This window comes from Patiria miniata, unplaced genomic scaffold, assembly GCF_015706575.1.
Source record: "Patiria miniata isolate m_02_andy unplaced genomic scaffold, ASM1570657v1 HiC_scaffold_22, whole genome shotgun sequence".
Lineage (NCBI taxonomy): Eukaryota > Metazoa > Echinodermata > Asteroidea > Valvatida > Asterinidae > Patiria > Patiria miniata.
Window position 1 is genome coordinate 15,287,137 of NW_024037061.1, and position 5,941 is coordinate 15,293,077.

At 40.3% G+C, this 5,941-nt stretch overlaps 1 pseudogene; it reads right to left on the bottom strand.

Annotated features, from left to right (window-relative positions):
* On the bottom strand, positions 1-1,035 carry LOC119730117 (annotated as a pseudogene).
* Between the last annotated feature and the right edge of the window lie 4,906 nt (positions 1,036-5,941).

A 5,941-nucleotide genomic window follows, 5' to 3' on the forward strand; every position in this document is an offset into this window, starting at 1 on the left:
TCACTTGGACGTCTCAAACTCAATTACCAGAGAACTTTGTTCTTGACAACTTTCCAACGATTGACTCCCTTCTGGCTCTGGATGTGCATACTGCTGCCCTCGTGCTGATGGCTCGGTACCAGTCGGCCCAGGCCTTTGTTCCTGAGTACTTGCAAGTGACTGCTGGCTCTCTGCTGGTTCTGGATGTACACACTGTTCCCCTTGCATGGATGGCTTGCAGTCAGTCGGACTAGAGCATTGTTCCTGATGAGAACTTGCAAGCGCTGGGGTCCCCGCTGGTTCTGCATGTACCTCAACATGCACTTGAACATGCTGCTGACTGTGCATGGATGCCTTGCTGCTGCTTTGCCTAGAACATTGTTCTTGACAGCTGTCCAGTGACTGCTGACTCTCTGTGTGTTGTGCATGCCCTTGGCTTGGTGGCTTTCTGCTGCTTGGCCTGGCAGCACGGTGCTCTTGGTCATTTTCTGCCTGTGGAATCACACGAAGCTCAATCTGCTTCCCTGGCTGCGATGGTCGGCTAGGATTCCGTCTTGGGCAGCAATGACAGCACAGTTTCAGGAATGAAAAAGCCTTGACTACAGCTTCACGATAGTCAGCGTTTGTGGCACTGTAGACCAGGGAATTGATGGAGCTATTGATAAGTTGGAAAATTGCTATGCAACTGCTCAGAATACATGTATGTACTTTTTCTCCAAGTTCTAGAAATTCAACAGCCTGGGAAGGCACACTTATAGAATAAGTCTTTCCCACAATGACAATAATTGAAGCTGCAATGTCCAGTGAGTTCAGAATGAAGAAAACAGCAGTATTGATGATAACCATACGGAGGACCTTGCCTGTTTGCTTGGGACGGTTTGGCAGCAGGGCTGATTGCTTGCGTACTTTCACTACTACATAGATGTACAAAAGTATTGTTGCTATTAAACAGACAATGTTGATAATGAAACGGGCCAAAAAGATGATGGCACTGAAGACGTAGTCTGTTATTGGTAAGAATATCAGAATCACTCCAACAATAATTGTTGGCACCCATAGTCCTGCTGATATCTTTGCTGCTCGAGATTTAGAGGCTTTTTCCCTGAATGTCAGAGGATTGTGCACTGCAGAGAATCTCTCAGCTGCTATGGTAACCACAAAGAAATTAGAAGCAGCTATGAACGTGGATCGTAAAGCTAGGATCGCATTTTGGACAAAGATGCTGTACTCTATTGGTGAAATAAACAATGCAACTACAAAGTCAGTCGTAAGGAAAAGCGAGTCAGCCACAGCCAGATTGGATAAGTAGATGTTGATGATTGTACGCATGGACTTCACTCGAATGACTGTGAAGAGAAAGACAAAGTTGATGAGGAGGCCGATTGGTGCAATGATTTCAGCACTTAACCATATTATTTGTTGACTTCTATCTCGACTCTTGTAATAGTTGCCAAGATGCTTTTGTACTTCAGTTGATGGAGTGGAGCTGTTTTGGTAGCCATCACCCATAGTTCATGTACAGTGTAACAACTATTTGCAACATTCCAAATGGATGCATTATTGGTACATGTAGTCTGTCCCATTTCAAGATGACTCCGGTTTTATACTAACCGAGAATATAAGACCTTGAGCAATGTGTAGTTGAAACTAAAAGCTTCTTCATATTTTGTCCCAGCTTTGCCTTTTATCTATAAGGTATTCAAGGATAATTTTGTCCAGTATTTTGACAGCAGTGTAACCAAAAACAGTCAACACTGTTTCACTATAATGACATCTTTCGTTTCACTATAATGACATCATAAATTTGCCACTTTTTGTTTCTGCTCGGTACATGTTTTTTGTTTGTGTGTGTGTGTTTTCCTCAAGATGGTGCAACGCTGTTTTTTAATCCATTCCACCCCCAAATCCACTGAAAAAAATCCCAGCCCCTGGTATTTTACATGCGTATTTTGTATTTTGATGGATTCAAAAGTTAATTGACCTATCGCGGTAGAATTGCATTAGAGTCGCGACAACGCAGCGTGTGAAATATTGTCCAATTACATGATATACAAATGGATGCGGAACGCGCAAAATCTAAGACAAACAAAACTCAGTGTACAAAAACTCCATAGGGTTGTCTAAGGGGCGTGGTTAACTCGCAAACGGTGATAGGTCAATTAATGTACCGGTACATGTACAACCACTGCCCCAGCTATGGGTTAAATAGTCCTGGGCAGGAGGGGCTCGTAAACCTGGGAACTCAAGGCAGCCCTCCTAAGAGAAGGAAACTCTAACCTCAAACCACCCGTCTCGGGAGAGGAGTTTCGCACTACTTTTGCAAAAGAAAAGCCAACCAACTATGGACTGAGGTTATGAGAATGGTTGTATGTAGATCACAAACAATCCATTGCCCTTTTGAGGTATGGTGGACATAATACGACAGTGTTATTTGGTTCAGGTTAAGTCATTTGGTTTTACCCCAAATTTGCCCAAATCAAATAGCACCTCTTATTGTGTCTGCCGTAACCTAGAAAAAGCTTATAACAGTTGAGCTATTCACTATTTTAAAAAATTGGTTCAGACTCTGAAATATTGAGCGCAACTTGTTCATCCTTTTTTCCAATCTGCAGGTTAAACAATGCAGTGACTCCACTATGGAACCAGCCATATGAGGACCAGCTATCCACCAAACAGACCAACACCAGGGAGTTTCTGAGGAATTTATCCAAGATGCTGCAACGGAACATTGGGGAGATGTCTCCCTGGCTGAAGCAACAAAGGTGAGCTACTCACCAAAGACACGGGATGGTTGTGGGCCAGAATGGAAATGTGATCTTCCTTGACAAACTGCTTCCAGACACAGCCGACTAACATGTGCGGTTGCCCAGAAAAACTTGTTACAGCTCCAGAAAATGTTGCCTATCTTTCTTAAGAAATATTTTAGATTAACAAAAAAAAATTATCAAATTTTCTGCAGTAAAGTCCACATGCACGCAAAATTCCCAAAGGTTTTTGAAAAAAGAAAAATAGAATAAAGCACCCCCCCCCCCCCAAATGAAAAAAAAATAAAAATTTTAACTCATAAGTTACCCAGGTGGGACTTGCACCTGAACCTTCTGCTTCCTAGTGCAGATGTCTTAACTACTTGAGCACCAAGCTTGCTAGGGTTGGCTGGCTGGTTCCAATTTCGTCAATCGGTCGAGGAAGGGGGGAGTGGTGGGGGGGGGGGGGACAAATCCCCCCACCTTTTAAAGTGGGGGGATATCATCGTTTGCCCCCCCCCCCTCCACTTTTTGTAGCCTACATATGATTCTATAGCTCATAATAGCTGATTCAATTACTGCAAACTCGAAATGAGGTTTAAATTATGATCTTTTGCTCAAAAACATAAATGGTCAGAAATTGCCTCAGATTGCACCACGGAGCATCTAGAATCCAAAATCACGGCATGCCCCAGGTGGGGGATTTATTCCGCCTCCTTGCGTGTTTTGACCAGAGGTACGTGGGGGGGGGGGGGGAGGGATTTGCAATGGGATCATCACGTGTTGACAAAAAATGCTGATCATTTAATTCTTTGAACATGACGTTGAAGTAGTAGGCACTCTTCAATGAAAGTAACATTTCAAATCATAGAGTTACTTTTCTGTTTTGTTCCTTTTTTTTTTAAAGATAGCTGGAGCACCCTAGCCTCTGGTATTGGTGCTCTAGGCAATAATTCATTAAGTTAAAAGTGCACATTGCCTAGAATGGACATTAAGTGTGCACACATGTAGATGTGCATGTCATGTGCCTGTCATGATCACCGCAACAGAAAGTTTCAGGAATTTTTTTAGTTATTCCCATAATTTCTTGTCATAAAAGATCAGGTCTTCATGAATTTGCCCTGGATAAATTGTGCAAACATTTCAGTTTCACGTCTTATTATTTTCATTGACAGATAACACTGTTGGTTTCCGGCTTGGCGCTTACAAAGGTAAGTATTTCCACTTAAGTTTCCTTTTGCAAAAGACGTAGATCAGCTTTTATGTTTGATTGGATGGGCTGTCGAGGGGTGTGGCCTATTAGTAGATAACGCTGATTTATTACGCACAAAGGACTTGATAAGTTACCATCCAATCAGAGTGCAGCATACAGAAAGATTGACAGATGCACATATTGGGCATTGTCTAATCTATCTGTCAGGATTTAATTATTGAAAAGAAACAAGCCACAAAAGATTTTAACCCTCGTCAGGAAAATCCCTTTTCTAAACAATATGTTGGCTTACTTTTGTGGCATGAATATTAAGAGTGTATATTTGTACTTTCAAAATTGACCAGCAAGCTCTTTTACTCAATAGGGATTTTCAAAAATTACAAGCAAGATTGAGGTTACAAAATTGAGAAAAATCACTGCTTAATTGAATGTTGCTAATGTACATGCACATTTAATTTATAACAAATCTTGCTTTTACAAGCAAATTTGTTTGTCCTATAAAAGGATGTGACTTTTAGAAACATGGTTTGCATCCTGCCGTCGGCCAACAAAACCAACAATCAAATATTACTGGGTATCAGAAAGACATAAGAGCTCTAACACCCATTGGGTGATAGTACATTGCTGTATTAGGTGTGTTTAGAGGGTTGAAGTACACAAGGAAATAGCAGCTTTAATGAACATGTAGAAAGCAGCAATTCCTTGGATACTGTCCAAATTAAGATACATGTATATACAATCTTGTCTGATGCTAACTTTACAAAGACATATGCTAACTTTACAAAGACATTCATATTTTATAGCATTGATTTTTCAATTTTCCAAATTTTAAGTAAATTTGAGTCCATCTGAAAGAATTGTAAAATATTGCTTTGCATTTAAACATCATACAGCCATGGAGCTCATAAATGTAATACAACAGACTTCTGGTGCTACATAGTCAATGTACAATTATAGAGCATGCAAGTCTCGCCAGTTCACATTCACTTTTCATGTAAACGTCTTGGCACCAAACACTGACTAGTCTAGTCACAGATTTCCGTGTTTGAATTTGCCCAATAGTAATCGATTGAACGGAAGTCAACATTTTTTCAATTTATTATAGTAGACCTAATCAATTGGCAATGTTTTGAATGTGTTGAAAATTGGAATGATTCTTTTCTTTTTCAGAACCCATGGATTGCCCTTGACTGGATAAACCTAGTCAGAACACAAAACAATGCAAACAATAGGATGTTACACACGTTGTAGGTCCTTTAATATATGGTGCCATACTCGAATGTAGCGTTTTCACATAAAATCTTGAACTGAGGTTTTTTTCGATCAACTTACATGCTCTATTGACAGAAGTGGAGTACAAATTGCTGACTTCAACTTTATATATCAACTACATTTTTACAGCTACTTTACATGTAGAAGCTATGAAGAAAGCAGATTAAATCCCATACTGTACATCTAAAGCCTGCAATGGTCTCATAGGTGCTGTGCAGATCAAACATATGGTTAATAGATTTTTCCTTGATAATTGTTTTTGCAGAAACTTTGAACGAAAGGTCTGCACTTAATTTGGTCTTGAGAATATATTTTCCATGTTGTGCTACATATATGCACAAAGATTGGTATAACGTATTTGGAATCAGATGCTCCTAATGCATAACTTGCAACTTGTGTTGTCTGTTACTTAGGCTGTGTCTGAAACGGGCTTCTAGAGCTATGGCTACGGCTATTGTTCCCATGTAATTGTAATGGGTGAAGACCCATACAATAGCCATAGACATCTCACTTGCAAGCTCATATTACACTTAAACATACCTAATGCTAAAAAATAGCGATTCAATCTATTTTTTTCTTTGATTAGAGTTTGTTTTTTAATCTGTTCATTTGTCTATCACGTCTTGACCCACAAGATAACCATTCCACCAGCACCTCTGACGTACCGGTGACTGGCGCTGCCATAACGGATCCTTATCACTATCTGACACAACAGCGCTTCACCTCAGAGATC